General features: G+C 39.6%; 1 long non-coding RNA gene across 1 annotated transcript in view; it reads right to left on the minus strand.

The window, feature by feature from the left end:
* Positions 1–21,742: 21,742 nt before the first annotated feature.
* Positions 21,743–23,559, minus strand: part of LOC150011211 (uncharacterized) — a 112,179-nt gene continuing 110,362 nt past the window's right edge. Inside the window, exon 4 of the long non-coding RNA XR_016510649.1 lies at positions 21,743–21,845. This is a non-coding gene — a long non-coding RNA (uncharacterized LOC150011211). The remainder of the gene's footprint in view (positions 21,846–23,559) is intronic.

Here is a 23,559-nt window from a genome sequence, read left to right on the forward strand (position 1 = left end):
CTCTTCTAATTTTTATTTTACTTTGGAAAGTACACATATTTTTCACAAAAGTATACTATTTATGTTAACACGAGGTAGGTTTATTATTTGTACTTTGAAATAAATTAAATAAGTATTAATTTTTTTAAAGTTTTATTTCAAATACAGTAAAGATCAGTAGATAAAACCCACACAAACAAAAGCTCTTTGGGGACTTTAATAGTTTCTAAGCGTTTAAAGGGGTTCTGAGACCTAAAAGTTTAAGGACTGCCCTAGAAAGTGATGTGCTTAGTAACTGAATGAAGACCTAATGCTAGAGGGCATTGATCCTTAAGGAACAGCAATTGAGAAAACCCTACGTTGACCATTGTCTCCTGAGACCTGGCTTTCTCTCTTTCAAGAGATCCACATCCAACACTCCTCAGTTGCCATGTGAATTGCCTTTCTTAGCCAGCTTCTGTGCATTACATACAACTGAGCAAGGCCATCTACCCAGCCACCAACACCTGAGATACCAACAAGCTAGACTGGAACCTCTCCCTATCAAGATATGAATATTCTTGGGAGACTCCTGAATGTACTGTAAGGACTAGGAATAATGGCAGAAGTGTGTGATAATCAGTGCTTTGAAAGTCTTAGTCATATTCCTAATGGGAATGCATAAAGGACACCAAATTAATTTAGGGAGAGAGTAATTTTTCCCTTAAAATTGAGAAACACGTGCTTCTCTGTCTTCACTGTCAAGTTACTTGGACAATGACATTTCTTAAGGCTGTAGGTTTATTATTTTAAAGATTGTACAGTGGGAAACAAACATAGCAATATCATTTTTGTCTTATTCTTTCAAAATATTAATAGTCAATGTATTTTCTTCCTTCTTATCTTCTACTTTATCTGCCGTGCCAGTTTTCAATCCTGGATCAATACAGACTTTCCCTTTCTCTGCCCCTACTCTGTAACTGCTGAGCATAGCTACAGATAACCTCATAACCATGCCAACTGGCATGATCACCAAGTAATGGTTTTCAAGACCAGCTGCATTCACAAGTTCTTCAGCAATTTCTTACTTTGTCCATGATCAGGACCCTTTCTCGCACTCATTTAGCAGTCTCAAATCGCTACCCTTCTACTCCCTGCCGAGTTTCTTCAAAAATAAGTTCTCCAACAGCGCTTCAGGGAGACACTGTGTTCAGCAGAACTCAGTTAATTATGCTGGTGAAAAAGGATCCTGAGGCTAAATGCTTTTGAGGAGCACTGGATCAAACAGAAGGAGATAAATATCTTCCTGCAGGACTTCTAAGTAGGACTTTACTAGGCTAACATACTTTACCACTCTGAAAAGGGTCAAGATATTTCCTAAACATCTGACCACATAATCTGTTTTATAACAGAGCAACTAGGGGACATCGTAATGAAATATTTATATCTTCTGGCCATCTCTACTTCTATTTCTTCCTAATTATTTGCTTTCTAACATCAGTAATGACTTTCCAATCACCTCCAGTGAAGTATTTGTAATCCTAATATTCAACATAGCATAACTGTACAACACATAGATATTGAAATCAAACCTTTTAGGTTGGGATTCTGGCTCAACCACTTACTCGCTGTGCGACCTGGGTTAAATTACTTAACCTCTCTTTGTGTTAATGTTCTCATTTTAAATGGGAACTTTTTTTGTACTTATTTATACTATAAAGATTAAATGAAACATATATAGAGTTTTTAGAACATAGTGAAAACTATTAAAAATTAGCTATTCTAATTAACAATTTGATATAGTTGGCTTTTGGAGAGAAGAAACTAGTCTTGTTCATTTCTGTGACCCTCATCCATAGCTCCATTCCTGGTACAAAATTAGAAGAAAATAAATGCTTGACAAATCATAATACCTACTATTCTTACAGAACTTTATAATTTACAGCATAATTTTGTATATATTAACTTATGAGTCTTACAAAATCTTACTAGAGAGTTAAAGCAAGAATTAACACCCCTTTTTCCCCCTGAGAATGAAAAAAAAGAAGCAACAAAATGAAATTAGACAATTTCTCCAAGATTACATGGGTTAATAAGTGGTAGAATTACAAGTAGGATTCTGATTTTTGGATCATTATATGACACTCCATCTAGAGTTATCTGAAAAAAATTATAGAAAGTACTGATACATCGTGATTTTTGGAAAAACAATGTTTTGCTTAGGAAAAATGGTTTCAATGGGAAAGATAATGACTTTAATTTATTAAATGTGCATTGTTTACTTAAGATAGAAAAACCACATGAAATCAAAATTAAACAAGAAGAGTAAACAATTTCAAGATGGTATTTTGTTCTGAAGAGAGAATGACAGTTTGAGTTTATTTGGCATGCAAAGCAGAAAGGCCTAAAAGATGAACTAGTGTCATTCTCTGAAAATTAATCCCAAATAAAACTGCTTTTTGAAGTCAATGAAGAAATTTAGAAACAAATTAACAATGTAAACTATCAATAAATACACTTTGGGTGAGGGGGTTGAGCTGCCGGGCTGAGGGAGATGCAGACTTAGGAGGAATTACTGCCTGTTAGTATGGGTAGGATGCTCTAACACAAGAGCCATTTTGTTTGTGAAGCAAGTGTCCTTTCAATATCATGCCTGCCAGCACCTATCTGTCCATAGAGAAAGATATTAAATGTTAGCCCTATACTGTTCGTTTGGTTATCTGCTGTGACCAGATTAGTCCTTTCTCCTCCTTACCAGCTCCTTACATGTTCATCTTGAGAGTTCTCCCAGCTGTCCATCTTCCACCATCATCCCTCGACCTGTCTGAACTCTGAACAAGGAGTTCTCAAACGCCATCCTGCCCAGTTCTGATACTTTGATTCTGATCCGGCATACTCCACCTTGCCTATAACTAACTACTTGTTGTCTGGGCTTTGCTGAACGTGGCATTGGTTCCATTTTTTGTTTGTTTGTTTTATTATACCAGAAAGATACTTTGTTTTATAACAAGGATGGGTAAACTATGGCCTATAGGTCAAATGTGGCAAAATTTTTGTTTTTTAAATAGTCTTATTGGAATACAAACATGCTCATTCATTTTTGTGTTGTCTGTGTCTGCTTTCACAGTATAATAACAGTTTATTATTTGCAAAGAGGCCATATGGCCCACAAAATCTAAAATATTTAATATGTGGAACTTTAAAGAAAAATTTTGATGACCACTACACTATATACTAACAGAAGCCCCGGATGTGTTTTGCTTATATTGCTACTCTCTCTGTCTTGACCTTCCAGCCAGGCACAATATTATTCATAGCTCTCCTGGCCTGCCCTACACTGAGATGACAACTCATCATTTGGCTATCACTGAATTACCAGGTAGCAGAAGTCAATTAGCAACATCTAAGTTGACTTTTTTCAGAACTATGATTCTAAAAGGAGAAGCATCTTAGTTATACTTCATCTGTATTCCTCCAATAGAGTTTTTCAATGCAAACTTTGGTTTATCCCTCACTTTCCTATCTACCTCTTCCTGTTACCGAGCAAAGCAGGGCTTGTTGACATGGCACCTTGGTGTATGACCCAAAAATTATTGTTGAGAAAAACAGATCTTTATTTACAATATTCCAACTTTGAGGGGGGAGGTGGTCTGGGAGCACTTCAGTGTGAAGCCCTGTTCTCCCATGACACCCAGCACTTCCCTTGCTCCCCAAAAAGCTATAAGCCAAAACCAAGCTAGTAGTTCTGCATTCCTTATCTGTCAGCTCTCTCCTTCAGGATCTGAGGAGACAGTCAGCCTCCGTGTAACAGTTCAGGAAAGCATATGCTATGTTACACTGGATCATGGTGAAGTCCAGGAAAAGCACAAGTCCTAAGAGTGTCCTCTCCACAGGTCCCGAGGTCCAAGAATCCAGAGAGAGTCTGGGTATGCAAGGCAGGGTCCTTGGTGGCTTTGGAGTCAGCCGGGGCAGGCACAATTACAGCAGCAGCATGCTTGCCTTCTTACTAGCCCAGGCCGCATGGCCGAATCCTGACTACAAACTGCAGAGCTCCTCCTACTTCCCACTTGGCTGCTACAACCTGCTGATCTATCATGCTCCTCTAACATGCTCCTTCCATCGAGCTTCTTCTCATGGCAGATGGGACCCTCCTTCATCCTTTCAAACAACATCACCCCCTTCCTTATGGCTCCCCTTTTATTTTAAATGCTTACCCGGAGCACCATACCTCATTGTTATGAAAAGTATCTTAAGCTGTATCATCTGCCCTTTTACTCTGGTGGCAGCACTAGTTCCCTTCAGGGAAGGCTCAACTATCTCCTTGTCATTGATATGCAAAGTATCTTAAATTGTATCATCTGCCCTTTTACAAGCCTTTTACTTGGGCAGTAGTACAGCTATTATCTAACTACCAGCCTGCCATAGATATGCAAAGTGCATTAAAAGCTGTATTATCTCCTTCTCTGGTCCCCAAAACCATGAGCTGTGGAGACTTCTTGGGAGAGTTGCTCTGTTGCATTTCCATTCTCATCATTCTGTTCTCTCTTTATGGAACAGGCCCTCCTGAGGTGCCCATCTCAGAATTTTCCTCTTGGGCAATACCCCGGACTTCTAAATTCTTTCTCAGTATTCTGGTTTCTGAAAACTCTTGATTTTGGGGAAATTGATCTCAGAAGAAAAGTATTATGTTATATTCAATATTGGTAAATGTGCATAATTGAAGGCCAGTTTAATATATTAGCTTTTCTAAGGCAGTTGTGTTTTAAAGAGATCTTATTGTCTGTGCAAAGTAATTGTCCATTTCAAAAAGGATGGTCTTAGGTCAAATGGAAGTCTTCTTAGCATCCTTCAGATTTCATTAGAAAGCAACAATATGCTGCTCTCTGTGTGACGACCTACCTATCTCTATGGCTTCTGCCAGTATGGCCAGCAAAACTGCTAACATCTGGCCTCTGCTCTTCCCCAAATTTAATCTCTTGCTAGGGGATTGTACTAAGTCACATATACTTTCCACTTAGCAATCCTCTTCTTGGAGGAATGAGAAACTCATTTCTTTCTACTAACTGATGCACATATAAAAGATATAAGATTCTTATAGGTAAGAATCCTCTACTATTCAACTTTAAATTTTCATAGGCAAGTATAATGTCCAGAAATGAAAATAAGTTACCTTACCAATACAACATACTTGACTATGCCCTTGAACATGTTCGAGCATGTCAGTACATTCATCTGTGTGTGTGTATACTCAAAAGATATTTCCAAGTACTTTGTCTCCTTTTATCACATTTTGCCTCATAAAGTGCTTCAGACACAATTTATGTCTTCTATTTTAAGATCTATCTTAAAATTACAGGTTTGACTAAGATGTTTCTAAGATGTATCTTCTATCAAAAGTGACTCATTCTGTGCCTTTTTTGATGACACCATACCCTCTGTGTATAGCAATATTCTTTATATTTTGTAGGGTTCATCTTAGAACTCTGACAACTGTTTCTTAGTGCCTATAGTTGCCTCCAGCTTTCGTACATTCTCCACATGGCCACCAGAGCTATCTTCCTCAACTTGAAACAGGCTGGAATGCCCTCACCTTTCATAAGCACTAAACCGCATTCTTACCCATTCTTTAAGAATCCCCTCATAGCTCCATGAAACCTTCCTAGATTTTCTCATTTAAAATTAATTTTCTTGTTCTCTAAAGCACCACAGTACTGTACTTCTTTATGACCGCATATTTGAAATTCTGGAGGAACACACACACAATATACACAGGGACCAGCTGCTAAATAGAAAAGAAGATGTCATTCATTAATTGGTCCAAAACTTTCATACCCCCAATTCAGAACTATGGTAATATTGGTTGGAGCTTGTAACTTAGCCCTCCTTGGGCCTAAAGAGGACTTCTCTGATGAAGACTCAATAGAACTTCCAAGTAGGTCTTGAGGAGAAAGAGTACAAGCAAGACAACAGAGATTCCTTGTGGTAGATGATGGCTCAAAACCCCTCCCACCTAACCCTCAGCCACATAGAGTGATGAGAAAGAAGAAAAGGCTCTGAGGTATATGCATGACAATTTAACACAAACCATACCTCCATCTAGTAAATAGGATCTAATCAACATCCTGTGATGCTACCAATAGGATCAATATTAAAGAAGGAATGAACACACAGCATTGGAAAGGGGCAAAAATTTAAGTCTTGCTCCATCATTTTATTGTGTTAACCTGCAGGGACCTGTAGCCAAAGCGCATTGTCCAGGAGAGACCTGATCGCCTCTTTGGAGGAGAAAAACAAAATAATATTAGAAAAACTGAGCTCCCATAATATTTAACTCTGTTTTTTTCAGCTCCAGGAACCAGAATTTTACTTGTTCTCACAGTTGCTAAATGTAGGAGGAACAGGACATTAATCAAGTTAGCTCCAAGATCACACTATATTCTGGGCAATATTTAACTCCCATTCTGTTTCCCATCTCAGGCTCTACTTACCACCCACCATCATTGGCCTTTAACCAGGTTTTCTGGAGGTTACACAGTGGTCGTGGCATTGGACACACTGGATCACATCATTGGACGGCATGGCCCAAATCATACCATGTCGGCAATACAACAATATCTCAAATTTTAAAACCTTTCAATTCAACCTCCTTCAGAAAAATTAAATCCCATCGATGAAAAACACCTCTACTGGTTGTTCCACGTTATCAGAATCTTATAAGAAAACAACTTTCCCCAACTTCCCTCAACTTTCCATTCTCATACTCATTTACTTAGAAGTAGCCAGAGAGTAGTTCACTTAGATGTTTATTCCATCTTCATATTAGAGTTTATAATGGATGTGTCTGTCTCTCTGATTATACTGGGCATTTTTAGAGGACAGGAGTGGTTTCTTTTATTTCGGTATTTCTCAAAGACATAGCATGGAGCCTTCCATTTGGTAGGTACAAGAAACATACCTTGTCAAGGAGATAATGCAGGAAGTTTTCATTTGTTGAGTTACCAGCCTAATGTTCTTACCACTATGACGTGAAATCAAATTTTTGAATATTTTGAGACTGAGATGTTTTAGTCTGTGATATCTGTTCTCTATCACCATGACCCATGTACCCCTGTGATCATTGGCCCTATTGGTCATCAAAAAACTCCAGAAGGTTCAAGGATTAAATCCAGCACTGCAATGATCCGAACCAGATCCTAGCCAAGTGGAACACCTGGGAGTGCCTAGAAAAAGAGAAAAAGAGGTTTCCAGTCATAAACAAGATTGTTATTGTTGTTGTTTTTTTGTATCATTTGAAAAGAAGAATGATGAAGCTTGAGCCACCCTGGAAGTGAAGCCTGATGTGAGAGAACTTTCGGTTCTCCACTGTATTCATTATCAATAATGATGCCAAAAAAGTATCCCAAAATTTAGTGGCTTAGAACAACATGTATTATCTCAGAGTATCTGTGAGTCAGGAATCCAGGTGCAGCGTCACTGGGTCCTCTGGGTCAGTATCTCTCACAGAAGGTAATCAAAGTGTCAGCCTGAGTTGTAGTCATCTCAAGGCTCTACTGGGGAAAGAGCTGCTTCCAAGCTCACCCACATAATTGTTGGCAAGATTCATTTTCTTACTGTTTGTTGGACTGAGTGCCTCAGTACCCTCCCCCCCCAGCTGTTAGCTGGAGGCTACCCATTTTCTTGTTACTTGAGCCTCTCCAAAGGGAATCTCCCAACATGGTAGCTGGCTGTATCAGAGTAAAGAAGCAGGCAGTACCAGAGGGAGAGGAAGTGGGACAGAAATCACGATCTCTCTGTAAACCAATGTTGGAAGTAACAGCCCATTCTTTCTGCCATCTTCTATTCATTAGAATTGAATCACTGTACTCAAGGGGAGGAGATTACACAAGGACATGAAACCCAGAAGGCGGAGATAATTAGGGGCCATTTCAGAAGCTGCCTACTGCATCCATGATCAAGTATAAATAGGTATCTACAGCATTTAACCTTCTTCCAGTCTCCTATCCCTTTCTTGGTCTTTTCATGTTATTCAGGACCAAGATCAAATACCTGGAAATCTTAACGTCCATGCTGGAACCTCTTCTGCTTCCACAGGCTACAATCGAACTAACACTTCATTTTATCCGTCAAATCATCATGCCGAGGAGCTGTCATGCATTATTTCCCTTTAGATTTTGGAGATCTTTAAATGTTTTAGCCTCCAGCTGAAAATGCATTCATTGTTCTCATTGAAGAATAGAGTTACAATCACTGCTAAAATACAGGTTTTAACATTAATATCATTTTCATTAAGTTTTTCTTCATGAGCAAGAGTAGATAGTAATGATCTTTTATTATACATGTTCTTTTGAATTTTTCTATTGAATGTATCAGATTGCCCCTTATTTATGACAAACCCAAAAATCTATGTATGTAGAAATATGTCTCCACTAAAACAAAGATTTCCTTTCAAAGTGTTTTTGTGAAGGAAGTAATACTTCTGATAGAGGCATCTGTGTTTGCTTCCTGTCTTTAGCACAATGAAATGAAGATTAATTTTACTGCAACCTAAGCCAAAAATAATACTAAATCTTTCCATGCATTGCTTCCCACAGAACCATGCAATAAACATGCCTATCCCACTATCCCCCATGCTCTCTCATAGCTAACTTTAAGGAGCAGTCTGAACTCATATTAATTCAGCTTCTGATTCCTAGGCTACCTCTAATAGTCTTCTTATGATACATTAGTCCTTCTGCAATACCCCAAAAGGCAGAGGAGAAAGAGAAGTCAGCTCTGGGGTATAAGGAAGAGCTTCCATAATGTCTTGATTCACCTAATGAAAGATTATTTTGAGAGAGTAAATAATTATCGCAATAAGCCAGTTCTCTTCTTCACAGATTAGTCCCTTTATTGTCCCAACCTAATTAGAGTAATTTGTGTTTAAGGAGATATTGATTTTGCATAATGGTTTTCTCTTGTATTACACACATGACAACATTCTCCTTACTTAACCTGGAAAACAATCTTGTTGACTGATGTGCAGAAACTCTTGCTCAGAAGTCTACCCCTGGCATCGACATCTCAAAAGGAGATGAGTTCAAGTTGTTATTAATGGTGTTATTGAATATATAAATAAACCAAGGAAATAGCAGAGGGCCAGGAAAGGAGGGCTGCATTTGTCTGACCTTGTTAGAACTGCTATGCAGTGGGGATCTGCTTCTCAAATATGTTTTTTTGGTTTTTCTCTTAGTTGGGGACTCCTGTGTTCTATGAATGATAACTCCAGCCCATCCCAAGGACAGGTAACATTGAAAAGTTTTTTCTTTTTTTAAATTTCCATAGGCTTAAACCAAACTCCTCAAAACAGGCTATTCCAGAGCTGAGCTAATGCCACGGTTGGCAGCTCATGCGTGGACTCCTCCTTGGCGGGCCCAGCTGCCACTCTTACCCACTTGAGCTGCCTTTTAAAAGCCTCCTTTTCACAAAAGACACAGCTGATCTCAAGGGCCTGGGAAAATAAAAAATTCTCACACTGTGATGGGAAACACTGTCAAGAGTTGAAACTCTATAGTGAAGCATCAGACACTGGTGTGTAATCACAGAAAACATGAGGGAGTAGGGCTGTGTGGGAACAACAATAATCACTAAATTAAAATAGACCAGTAAGGGAGAATTAAAAATGATGGAGAAGTAAGCAAGACCAATTTACTCTTCAAAGAGTGCTCAGCCAATGTCCTAGTTATTGATGAGCTAGGGTATATTTTTCTTCTTCTCTGGAGGGCCTCAGAGGGATGTGTGAACTTTAGGCCTGATACTCTTCATATTTTTGCTAAGGCTCAGAAAGTAGATTGACTTGCTTATTAAGATGAATATTATGCAAAGTGTTGTCATTCTTATATTGATTGTTCTTGGTGTTCAGTTTTCTGCATTTGGTGGATGCTGCATTTTATCAAAACTGTAACTCCAAGAAAGCACAGCACTTGAAAGAGTTGTATCATATTCTTTTAGATTTTCATATTTATATTCCTCTTGAGAGACTGAAAGTTTGTATGTATCCACCTGTGTATTTGTGTAGATCTTATTGCTAAAGTACCTTGAAACTCCATGGATAAAGATAATGTGTTCTATATCAGATGAATAGAATGAATTGTTTCTGCTGATGGTCTCAAAGTGAGAAATGTCAGAGGCAATGCCTTACTTAGGGTTGAATATTCTTTAAATACAATAGACAATAAATTATATTAAAAAACAGGTTTCAAAAAGCACATTAATATATATAACAATGCACCACATAGCAAAGAAAGTTTTGAGCTTTCAAATGTTCTGGGATTGCATCTTTCAACAGAAATTGAGATTTTATTAGCATTTACAATGAGCCTTCTGGGGATGTTTGCCAAAAGGATGAAAGCAGGAAAAAGCAAAACAAAACCAAATAGCAACCTGTCTGCAGGTCTGCACAAAGGTGCTAATTAGTGATAGTTCTTCTCTATGGGCAATGGTGCAGGATGCTAGACTTGTGCCCACAGACCTGTTTTCATTGTGCCTAGGAAAACAACAAACAGAGGAGAAAGAAATACTGATCCATAAAACCAGAATTTCTTTTGGGGAAGAGAGTGGTAAGAGGACAGTCAGCAACATCCTTAAATTAGTGATTTCACCCCTTTATAATAGCATGTAAGATAAATCCCAGAACAGAAGATACCACATTGGAGGTTACTTTTCTAGGACCCCTATGAATCCTTGCACAATGTAACTTCTTAACTTATTCCATGAACTGCCTGTGGAGACAATGAAACCAAGTGATTTCCACCTCCTCACCCCACAGAAATATAAGTGAAATCATGGGATGTTTAAACTTGGGACCCTCACCATTAGAATGGTCACCTTTAGAATTTTGAGGTGACGAGTATTGACATTCACTCAGAGGTCTTCTGATCTCAAATGCTTTAAAGCAAAACCTAAAGCACATGGGTTCACAGGAATAAGTAGTTCTGGAATCAACATGGAAGCTTCCATGGGGTAAAGTTGGTGAGGTCATTATAGAAAAATATGATGCATCACCAAGGAACACAGTATTCTGTTCTTATAGAAAACGCCTTTCAGTAAGACGTTCATGATCCCTGGTGAGAAGGGAAGGCATCAGTGTTCCGAGCAGCAATATAACAACACACCATGTTAACTTCATTATGTTAACCTTATTATGTCCTAAGCTTATTCCTCTGCTTATACTTCGGCACTGTCCTAACCAAAGAAGCACAGAAATCACAGTTCTATGGGCTCTCCAAAGCTTATGTCTGTTTAATAAGGGTCCCTTTCCTCATCCATAGCGCCTGAGTGTGGTTAAATAATACCAACCAGGGCAGAGGTTCTCAAAATGACAACATGGCTCTATGCTACAGCTCAAAAAGCAGACACTAAGTGGCCTAAAAACCATTCATTCATTCATTCAACAAATATATTGGTAATGCCTATAAAGTAAAGGCCCTGATATCTGCTTTGTTTTGTTTTCATTTTTGTAATGTAACTCCCTGACTTACACTTTTATTGCCAAGGCATCCATTTCAAAGATAGCTGTCTTGAATAAATGCATTGCCACCCACAGCACTAGACAAAAAACCAGGCCACTTCCCCACACTGAGGCTTCTTGTTTTAGAGGTCTTGGTTGATTTCAATAACTGACCCTTTAGACTACTTGTGTGTTTTCTTTTCCCAGTCTTTAAAATCTAGCCCTCACATTTTAAGTTCACCAACAGTGAGCCCTAAAACCCTGAGACATCTATCCTTGATTCCAATGAAAACAGGACCGCAGTTCCAGGCCCATGAGCTCTCTCTCTCTATATACCCACAACCTCACTCTGTGGCCCTGGGTGTGCTGTGTAATTTTCAGGACATGTAAATAATAAACTTGTATCTTTTCCAAGTATCCTGGTGGTTCTTGCTAAAGGCTTCCTACGATTATCATAAAGAACCACAGGGTTGGCCCAGCTACAACACTGGTTATTGATAGGCTGAGACCAGGACAAAAAAGCCTACTATAAATATTATGTCTTAAGTTCAGCACATGAGATACAATGATGAACAGTTTCATGTCTCTTAGCTTTAACAGACTTAAGAGTCTAGCTAGGCAGTCATCACCTGGGTGAGCAGTTACAAGTGCTCTGATTACCCTTATGTGGAAGCCAAAGTCAGAACATGCGGAGTTAGTCTGGGGGCTCAGGAAGGCTCCCACCCTCTGAAAGGAGGCCCATGTAATTTGAACTTGAAGGGAGACTATGAGTGTAGGCACGAGGGTTCTAGGCAAAAAAAAGGTCTAGGACATTGCCCTTTTGGGAGAATTTTATTCTTCTGTAATGCTTCCTTGGGACTAAGACAGAAGGCTTATCAGCAAGGAGTAGGGGACTTGGGGGAGAAGGATAATTCTTTCTCAAGGCAGCTAAGATGGACATTTCAAATGAAATCCTTGTCAATACTCTTCCCTTTGTACTTGAACAAACGTGTGTCAAAACACCTTTCTCTCTTCTCAGCTCTGTGTCCATGGCCAACATTTTTGGGTATTTCCAAAAGGGTGATAGAAAGGTTTCTGACAAAAATAGTTGTTTTGGGGGATTTTTGTTGCCCCTCCTCTTCCATTAGCCATGGCCTCTTGCCATGTTGAGTCTCACAAATGGACACAAACCAATCAATCACCCTTATAAAAATGTCAGAATTCATCCTTCCCTACTGTGAAATGAATACACTGACCTTAACACAAATGTAGAAATAAATAAATAAATAAATCTATCCCCACTGTGGACCCCTGGCTGCCACAGAGACTTCCAGACATTTTAGTTTGACAAGGTTGACATTGCTGAGAACTTCCTGCTTACTATTTTTTTTAAAGCTGGAAGCAGATAAATATGCCCCCCAATTTACTAATAAGAAGTCATGTGTATAAAGGCTCTGCCTGTTAAGAGGTGTAGATGGGCAGAGCCTTTGTCTGTCCAGAGGAATAAATGAGAGGCAGGTAGATCAAACAGAGTGAAGGGGAAAAAAGGGATGTTGTCTTTAAAAAAAGGCAAAAATGAGTTTTCTCAATCTGGAGACTCAGTCTAACACTTAACTGCTTCATTCAGTGTTAACCTCTTGTTTATGCAGCAGAGTTCTGGATTAGAGCAGAAGCCCCCAAATTGGCAGATGTCAGCTCAAGTCCTGGCTCTGTTATTTACCAGCTCTGTGACCTTGAGCAGGTCACTTAATCTATTCAACCCTCAATTTACTCATCTGTAAAACGAAGACAATAATTCTTATCTCCTAGACTACTAAAGTGAACATCTCTTGTTTTCTGGACATTGATCTCTACATTTTTGGTTCCAGAACTTGGAACACGCTTTCCACCCCAAGTTTAGGTCTGCATCTAGGCTTTTAGAGCATCACATCCTTTGTCCATAGAAGCTGTTTCAAGGTCGTAAACAAAAAAATAGCGAAGGCTTTAAACCATGACTCTGCCCACAGCTATTAAACCTGGTAACTCCAGGACATTTTCAATCCTGTGCTTAGAGGACAGATCACTGTTTTGGACTTCTCATTCACTTCTTAGTAAATTTAGACCACATGATTTACAACATCTCTAGAAAGAAGGAGAAATAAAGGAAGGGAGGGAAGAAGGGAGGAACGAGGGAAGGAGGTATGGGAGAAGGGAGGAAGTACCAGACATTGATAAGTCTTTAATGGAGGTGTGATTGTCTGGGAGCTCATGATTCTGTAATTCCTCCACACTCTAGATTCATCTCTAGATTTGTCTTCTCCCAAGGGTCCCCCACTTACTCTGTATCCATGAAATTCCATCTGCCCTTTATCTGCTCTCTAAAAGCCAAAACTGAGAAAAATCTGAAACCAGCTCAGGAGCAAATGATTGATAATAGTTTAAAGAGTTAACCTATTTCATAGCAGTTTGCATTTTCAAGATCAAAACAAAAATGAAAATGACACTTCAGGTGTTAAGGAGAAAGGAACTATTAATTGTGGAGTTCCTACTATGTGCTGACAGAGAAGGAAAACTCTGACTCCAAAAAACCTCCGCTGCCTTGCGGCATACCTCTTCAGGGGAAAGGCTAAGGGAGTAAACCCCGACAGAAAATCCGGAGCCGGAGTCCCTAAGGCGGTTCGACGTTGTAGTCAACACCGGCAACTCCTGCGGCGCACCTGAAGCCAAGCTGTATTGACTCCGTCTTTCCCTTGGACCCTTCAGCTGCGAAGAGAGGGGGGGTCTGCTGCATGGGCAACAGCAGACCCTCCATATCACCCTGCCCAGGTTCTGTAGCTTCAGCTCCACTGGAGAGGACACTCCAGCGTCATCGCAAGATGTCGATTCAACACGGGAGGAGACAGATACCATGTCACTCCCGAGTCGGACTGCACAGCCATTCTCGGCGGTGCAGATAGACTCTTAAGAAGCTACACCATCGTCTCTCGAGACGGACGGCTGCCGACGACGACGACGACGACAACTATGTGCTGAGCAATTCACACCTTATGCAATCCTCATAAGTAGATTGTGAGGTAGGGGTTATCGAACATATTTTACAGATGAAGAAACAGGCTCAGAGAAGTTCAAAACTTTCCCAAAGCCACCTATTGAGATCTGGAATGGAGCCCAGATTTAACTGATCCAAAACCCATGTTTTTGGTTAAGATTCTACCTGGTGACCCTGGAATCATGACTGTCACGAGCTGAGCATCACAGTCACTCTGACCACGGAGGGAGGAGACAGATTCAGACTAGTGACCCAGTGTCAGGATGACTTGGAAGCAGGATAGGGAGCAGCAGAGTGACAAAGTGGATTCTATCTAAAAAAATGAATTTTTAAATCAAATCACAGGAACCACCGCAGCACTTTTTTTTAAAGCTTCAGTTAAACTGATTTTCTAAACTGCATACCAGCACTGAATCAGTTTGGTCCCTTTCTTCTTCTTTCCCTTTAATTATCTTTTAGCTTCAAGCCTTGTGTGGTTGGCTATGAAAGGGGTGGGGGATGGGAAGAATTCTCTGTACTCTGTAGCTTCCTTTCTGCCATACTCTGCTTTCTCACATTGTAGTCTTAATTTGATCAGCAGTTATGAAAAGAGAACATTAATCCTGGGGAAAGGGACATTGTTCGGGGCCAGACAGTTTTGGTATTGCTTCTAAAGTGAAATGTTTTGTGCTCGGATATGAGTTTTGCCCCTTGGGACACTGTAACTCTTTGATGTGAGGACAGAGAGAGAAAGTTGCTAAGAATTGGACAGATGACACCTGGTACTGGGAAGGCCTGTCAAAGAGCTTAGCAAACAAATTCTATATCCCAGCACAGTTCCTGGATGAGAGGGACCCAGAAGATGCTGTTGCATATGTGTGTGGTCATGAGGGCATTGGTGGTGAAGGGACAAGCAAGGGGTGCGGGAGGTGTTGAAAGAAATGAGGGCAAAGACACCTGAGCTTCCCCACCCATTGTGACCAGCCATCTCCTATGCCTAAGACTGGTAGTCCATGTAATTTATCAAATATCATTATGGTTACCATTTATATAGCACTTATTAGAGCCTGGGAACCTTTCTAAGTCTTTTATGTATCTTGTTTTTATCCTTACAGTAAACACAGAGGTAGATATTATAACAGAGGAGGACAATTTTTGTGCAGAACTTGCAATGCTCTTAATCACCACACTACACCATCTCCTGAGTATCTATTATGTACCAGGCCCTAGGCTAAACCCCAAGGATATAGACATGAATAAAAAGAGGTCACAAAACTCTCAGTCTAGAGGAGGAAATAGATGAATGAACCAGCTGTATGACTTCAGTAGTTCACACTGTGCCTGGCCCAGGAGAGACATGCAATAGATATTTATTGAATAATGGTTGGCCTAATGGACAGATGGGTGGGTGGATGGCAAGAGGAGTGGTTGGATGGAATATAATGTAGTATGATAGCTGCATGAACAGAGGTAAGCATGAGGTACTGTGGGTGTATAAAGTAAAAGAAACCAAATCCATATAAAATTGGTGATATGTGAGCTGGGCTTAGAAGTGAGGTGGAAGTTCACCAGATAGTGAATACCATTATATAAAAGCGATGCTATATTGCAGTTTTATCATCACCCTGTTTCAGTAAAACAGCTTTGAGCTTTCTCCTGTCATCTGAGAGTCAAAGACCATAAGGCAAAGACTAAGTCCAAACCTACTAAGTTTCCATTCAGTCTCTTTCCCAGGGCACCACCAAGACATTTTCTGACATTTTTTTTTGTTTTTGTTTTTTTTCCCTCTTCAGTATGGGTGGGCTAGTTCCTAAGAGTGACCTGTATTGTCTCTGAACCAGGTATCTACATTTCTTAGACTAAAGATCATTAACCTTTTAAAAGAAGACTGTCAAGTTTTAAGTTCCCATAAATACTTGTGATAAGAATCACGATAATAATTAATAAATAAACAAAAAAAATATTCCTTACATTACATAGTTCTTTAAAATGTACAATGGTCTTTCAATGTACATTATTTAATAATAGATCCTAATAGCCCTATGGGAGACAAGGCAAGTAATCCTTCTAGCATTTGATGTAGATGGGATTAATGCTCAGGGGAGATGAGATGAAGTACCTGTTGATCAGCTCTATGTGCTAGTTCAATACTGGCAATTGAACATCTTTATCTCATTGAGACCCATGGTAGCTTGGTAAAGAGGTGTTTGTGTTCTCATGTTTACATAAGAAAACTGAGGATCAGGGAAGATAACAACTTATCTAAGGGCACCCAAGTAGTAAATGGGAAAGCCAGGACTGAACACCAATTTTTCTTATCCTCAGTATAGTCCTCTTTGCATTTCAATATCTTATTTCTCCATTTCTCAAGAGTTTGGAAGAAAAATGACTAGTCACTAAGAATCCCAACTCATTAGCAGATTTCTACATTGGCTATCACAAACATTAAACACCTTTGAAGTCTTTGATCCACAGGTCACCAAAATTCAACCAACTCTGGCTGTGGACCACAATTACCTCAGCCCAGGGCCAGCTCTTGACAAAACTGTGAAGTATTCCAAGTTTCAAAGTTTGTCTTGTCTCTTTAATTACCTTTCAGAGCTATTCTTTCTCTTCTTCTTCTTCTTCTTCTTTTTTTTTTAACACTCCCTCAATCCATTTAATGTTCTCTTGTTCTCTGTTGCTGCCCTAGGTATTATAAATGTTTTGGTTCTTAAGAATCAGGTGTATGTATGTGTGTGTGTATGTGTTATGTGTGTGTATATGTGTGTATTGGGAAAAGATTTATTAAGGCTTCTAAGAATCATACATATGAACTGCCACTTGCTTGTTGCATTATAACAACCACCCACCGTCAAATCTGGTTTCTTACCCTGAGCACAGAAGTACTTTGAATGGTGAGAAGCCAGTTATAAGTATGCTAACAGCAATCGGACTCTTTGGCTCCATGTACCACACGGAAATGCTGCATCCCAAAAGTTGGGGCAAATAAAAGCAGGGTGGGAACTGTGAGATCAGAACTGCCCGGGAAGCTGGAATATTTTCCCGCCCTGCCAATGAAAATGGTGTCATCTGCTCTCAAAGGCAAGAGGTAGCAATGTATCTGCCAATACAAGAAGAAGAATGAGAAATAAGACCAAGGGAGCTATAGGAAGTTGACAGACCTGGTCCCCATAAGGATCCAGTGGGCAAAGGGCAGCCATGGGGGTCTAGAGAAGAGGAGTAGCATGATCAGATTTATGCTCTTGAAGGATCGCTGGCTATAATATGAAATTAGAGTAAAGACAATCAAGGGAGGATGGAAAAGCAGTCAGGAGTGAATTGCTGCTATTTTTCAGATAAATGATTGTGGACAACATGAACCAGTGCAGCAGCAAAGGAGACTGGATGAATAGGAGCCTGAGAGAAGATAGGGAAAGAGTCCTCAGCCCAGATATAGTCTTTGGGGCAAAACTGAATGAGGGCACTTAGCCCTGGAGAAATGAAGGTAGAAACCAGTTGGAAATACAGGCCCCATGATCTACTTGACCAACTTCATCAATTGCTCAGTGTTTGCTGCAGGTCTATGAATGGCATGGAGTGCAGTAGATTGGAGGTCTCTGGAACTCAAACCAGTTTTGTTTGTTTGTTTGTTTGTTTGTTTTTGCTATTCTATCCTGACAATGTTAACACCTCCAGTGTCAGAGAGCAACCAAGGGCATTTTCGTTGTCATGTCTGGTCAGAGGTTCTGATTTATGTCCTGTCAGGATGATCTATTTCCCCAGTAATAGTCATGTTTCCACTGGTGATTTCCTTCCCCTTGGGACCTGAGATTGCAGCTAGCTCTGCAGTCCCCTGAGGCATATCACCTAAAAGTTCCCTTGGAAATTGCTCCTGCAAATATCCTCAATCAAAACCCAATAAAGTGTCTGAGAGCTTGTATTACCCTGAAGGTTGAAAATTGCACTCTAAAATCATATTCCAGCATACTACACAAAAGGCCAACACCAGTTCCATTCCAATAATACTTGGAAATTATAGCTGGGCCTTAATCAACTAAAGACAGACTTGGTTGTTGAATGAAGAATACTTATCTATAATCTTGAGGTATTTAGAAACACTGGCACATGTTAGATGCACTAAAACTGAATTGAGAACAAGCAGGTGGTTTGTGTAAAATGATCATTCAGAGCATATTTTCCTTCAGTAAAATTTTGTAAAAATCCTGTGATCTACTTCCTACAAAATAACTTCACAAAAGAAGATGTTTATAAAAGCTACCCCTCCAAGTGTAGTATTTTTTAAATCTTTGAAAGAAAGTAAACTTCTAGTGGTATATTAACTAGAGAACAGTCCATATGCTGTAGCAAAGATTATCAAACAGTCGCTCAAGGAAGTACAAGTTTTGTTTTTCTCTTGGGGTATAAGTCCAAGGTGGTGGATGATCCATGTATCATTCAGAGAAGGGATTTCTTCTATTTTGTTGATCTCTCATTCCCTGGGATGTTGTTTACCAACATAGTTGATCCACTACTGTTGCATTATGGGAAGGAAAGAAAGGAAGTAGAGTCAAGCAGATTGTTACCTGAGGAAGAGACCTAGACATTGTTATGTCATTTCTATTCATATGTCTATTTTCCAAAATTTAGTTATATGGCCAGACCTAGTTGCTGGAAATATGGTTGCTAATTGAGTAGCCACATTCTTCCCTAAAACTAAGGGATATTGTGGAACAAGTTGACTAATGTTCCTAAGCTTGATCTGTTGAGCCTTTTTCCCCATGCTCTGGCAAGGGTGAACTTTCTGAGATTCTGGGCATGTTGATGTTACCTCATATGTCTGTATCAGTGTATGCAGCTGTCTCTTCCAGGAATACATTTGCTTTCACTCTCAAACAACTTAACTTTTGCTCTTCCTCTAAAATTGACCTCAGATGGTACTTCCTGCAGAACATTCTCTGTATGCTGTTAGTTCTCTCAGTGAGTGCAAAGTGTTTCTTTAAGAGATACCACACTAAACACGACCGTATAATGTATTGTAATTTGTGCATCTTCTTTTAGACCAGGAGTTTCTCAAGCTAGACTGCACTTCCCAATGAAGCCTTATGGTAAACCATTTTAATTAGAATGTCTGGAGCCAGGGGCCAGGATCCAGGAATCAGGATTTTGAAATATTTTTTTCCCAGTTGCTCTAATGTGTAGTTAGGACTGGGAACCACAGAACTAACTTATAGACAGAAATGATCTCTGAATCACTCATACTTAAAGTAATAATTTGTATTCTATTCACATTCAATAAATGTTTAGCGAATGAACAAATGAATGGATGAAGAATGGCTTCTGGAAAATCAGTTGAACTTGACCCCAAACAAGAATTAACAATTCTTATCATTTTCTGGAACACAGAATATTAGCACCAGAAGGGATCTTCGATATGACAAAGATTCATCACGTCTGACAAATGAGCAAACAACATTCCAAAAAGGTCTCATGGAAAGTTTATTGCAGAGAAGGGCTCTGGGCCTCTGGAAGCCACATTTGCTAATTGTCACACTTTAAGATACTTTGGGTTTATGTAACTACCCACAATTTTAAAGACAGAAGAATTTCTCTTGCTTCATCTCTCAGAGCAGGACTGAGCTCTAGTTAGGGGACCCTATTAAATCAAAATAGAAATGTCTACCGTTCTCCAGATTTGCGATGATTTCAGGGCAGTTATGCATTGTTTAGAAACTGCTCATTATACCATTTTACTACATAATGAAGACAAATGCCCACAGTTTAGCCACAGATTTGGTTAATGACAAGATGTATAATAATACAAGATAATAGGGCCAGGCCATTGCATTCTAATTAAATATTGTTGTCAGATTCTTTTCCTCATTAATCTTCTTTTATTCGCCATGCTTTATGGCTATTTTACCTTCCACCTTGAGTAAATGTACACATGTAATTTTAAGGACAGAAATAGTATCCAGGTTTTTATGGGAACTGGGCTTTCTTCTCTCTGTATCTGTTTATGTGCAGATGTGCCATTGAGCTTCAGAGGGAAGACATTACACATAACCCAGACAAGACCTCTAATTGGTATGCCAGCTCACGCAATGCTATCTGATTGCATTCAGTAACTGGCAGGGACAGAAAGCATTTCCAAGGGAAATAATATCTCACTATGAATCTGGGAATATCGGTGTAAGGACTGAGCAATAAACACTAGCCTTAATTTTCGGGCCTCACATTATGTAAAATTTTCAAAAAACATGGACTCTAATAGTCAAGCCCACCCTATGGGACAGTGACACTATCATAAGATTGTTATGGGAGTCAGTGTCAAATTTTCAACTGCTCACAGATGCTGTCAGTGTTTTAGAACATCAGACTTTCCAGATCATCATTTTCTCTCATAAGCAGAAGTATTTACCTATTTAAGAATTGTCGAAAGCTGAGATTTCCACGGACTATCTGGTTGCCAGCAATAACCCGTTTTAGGTCGAGCTTTGATGGGACAGTATTTAGGTTCTAATGGCCCTTAAAAGCTGCAAGGTGCAAATGTGAAACGATGAAATCCAGACTGTAATGGCCATTTGCAGAATGATCCTTGCAAAGCTGCACAGAGACTTGGCGGTTGATGAGGCATCTCCATCAAAATGTGCTCCCAGAAATGTGTTCTCCATGATATCTGTTCCATTTAATGGTGATCGTTCTCGCCCTCCACCTCCCTTCTCACAACTAAAGATGATCAGTCTGACAGAAACTGTATCTCACCCATCATTTTCTGTCAATTTTCTTGCCTCTGGAAAGGATTCTGTTCGGGTTCTTAGATTAATTCTCTAGATACAACTCTTGCATCCTATTCTTGCTATTTCTGCTCAAAATAGATATCCTTGGAGAGTTAACTGAGCAAACAAAACAGGCTATGATTTAAACACAACACACCAATTACAAGTTTTAGTGAGGAGTAGAAAAGGATTCACAGATAACTTTTCTACTGAAATACACACAAAATACAAAGCCTCGCATGAATTTAGCAATACAGCCAGCCAACCATATTGTGGAACCATCCAAGAACTGAAAATATTTGGAAAACAAAAATCCAGAAAGTTCCAAAAAGCAAAACTTGGATTTGCCACCTCCAAGCGCTACACTAAGTCCACATAAGTGAATTGATGTGCAGGCGTACCCTGCTATAGCCTATATGCAAATGTAGGTTATATGCAAATATCTATAGCATTTTATATGAGGGAGTTGAGCACCTGTGGATTTTGGTATCTGCAAGGGTCTTGGAACCAATGTTCTATGGATACTGAGGGACAACTATACTTACTCACCTGATAGCTAAGCAGTAGAATTGCTGCTCAACCTCTCATGCAGTAATGCAGATTGATATCCCATAAACATTCAGGGCATTGGATAGTCATACCTGATGGATATTTATGCCTAAGAGTAAAAAGAAAATAATAATCATAGAGCAGCCACCCAATCATTAACAAGTGGTTTTCACTAACCAGTTAGTAGTCATCATTTTCTGATGACACTAAAGAAGCCCCAGAATGGCATTCAAAAATATTTCTTAGGGCTAAATTTCTGGGCTTGGTGGATTTCACATACTGCCCTCTAAAGGTAATTCTTTGGGACTTTTCTTTCTAACACTGAGCACTTTGAACATCTACAAAGATGATGAATCCTCAGTGCCCAAGACTTCAACCCTCCTCTACTAAGCTGGGAAACATCTTGACCTATGCAAAACATATTGAGTGATACAGGCAGAAGAGACATTTAAAGGGACAATGGAGAGGATCAAAGGCAATGAGATGGAAATCAGTCTCATTTGAAAAAGGAGAGTTTCAGTTATACTGTCTTTTAATCAATGGGCATCCTAGAAGGAGGCTTACCTTCCATTCCTTTTCACCCCAAGGCAATAAATTACTTAGGAAACTTGAACTCTGAGAAACTCAGAAAAAATTTTTGGTGCTAGTGGTGTTAAAGCATGAAGCCTGAATTTAGACACATTAGTTAAATTTATTAACCCATTAAGGCTTTCTAGGGTCAATGCTAGGATGTTAGAGGGGTAAAAAGCAAAATAGAAATATATTGACAAGGAAAGAACTATGTATAGTCAGTGTGTGGAAATGATGAGGCTTCACACGCTAAGAAGCTGGAGGTGTATTAGGCATTCAGGGCCACTTTCAAATCTTTTCTCGGGGGCCATGGTGTTACTGAAACCTGGGTGTGAGAATACCAAAAGAATGAGGGATTTGCACTGGCATATCTACAAACCACAGAAGGGGCAATTAGATAACCGTGTTAGATTGTAACTCCGGAGTAACCAGTAATGGAGAAACGGGGAAGAAGGAGAGGGGAGGGGGAGTAATTGCATTAGGGCAGGGAAGCTAATCGCTCTCACTTTAGGGCAAAGAAGATAATCACTTTAGGGTGGCAATTTCAGGGTGGGGAAGCTAAGACTATAAAACCAGTTTCCTTTGCCTACTTGGCACGCACATTCTCCTGGCTGTGAAGGTGCGCCCGGCTCTGCAGACTCGTGAATAAAGGCCTCGTTTTACTCCTCAAAAAAAAAAAAAAAAAAAAAAGAATGAGGGATTTGTTCTACAGTCCTATGATAATGCTATGATCAATGGTGGAACATTTTCCTAAAGGCCAAAAAGCAGGCAAGGTGAAATTTAATCTTAGCAGTGAGTTTGATTCTCGAGTTTTCCTGAAATGAGAGAAACTCTGATTGAAAAAAAAAATCCCTCTACTTTCCACCCCCACATCATTCCCTGAAAAATTAGTATGGTAAAAGGCTATGTTCTTTATTCTTCAGCTCTGCTTTTAGATGTTCACTCCATAGCACATAAGAAGGCTCTGAAAAGCCCTGCACGAAGAAACCTACATGACCTCCATTACTTATCTGACCATAGACACTTTCTTCTTTCTGCAGGACACCTACGAATACCCTATTCATCTTGCATCCTACTGAAAGGACTCTTTGGGAATGTTAGACTAACTCAAAGATCTTTCTCCTGTCCTTCCACCATTACCTGCTTGTTAAATCATCGGTTCTTCCCCGCTCTCTCCCATCTTGTTATTCTCTGCCTCATTTCTCTTGCTTTCTTGGACTCTCTCCACCTTCCCTCCACTGAGTTCTCCAGAC

This window comes from Furipterus horrens, unplaced genomic scaffold (assembly GCF_987537825.1).
Source record: "Furipterus horrens unplaced genomic scaffold, mFurHor1.1.pri manual_scaffold_4, whole genome shotgun sequence".
Taxonomy (NCBI): Eukaryota; Metazoa; Chordata; class Mammalia; order Chiroptera; family Furipteridae; genus Furipterus; species Furipterus horrens.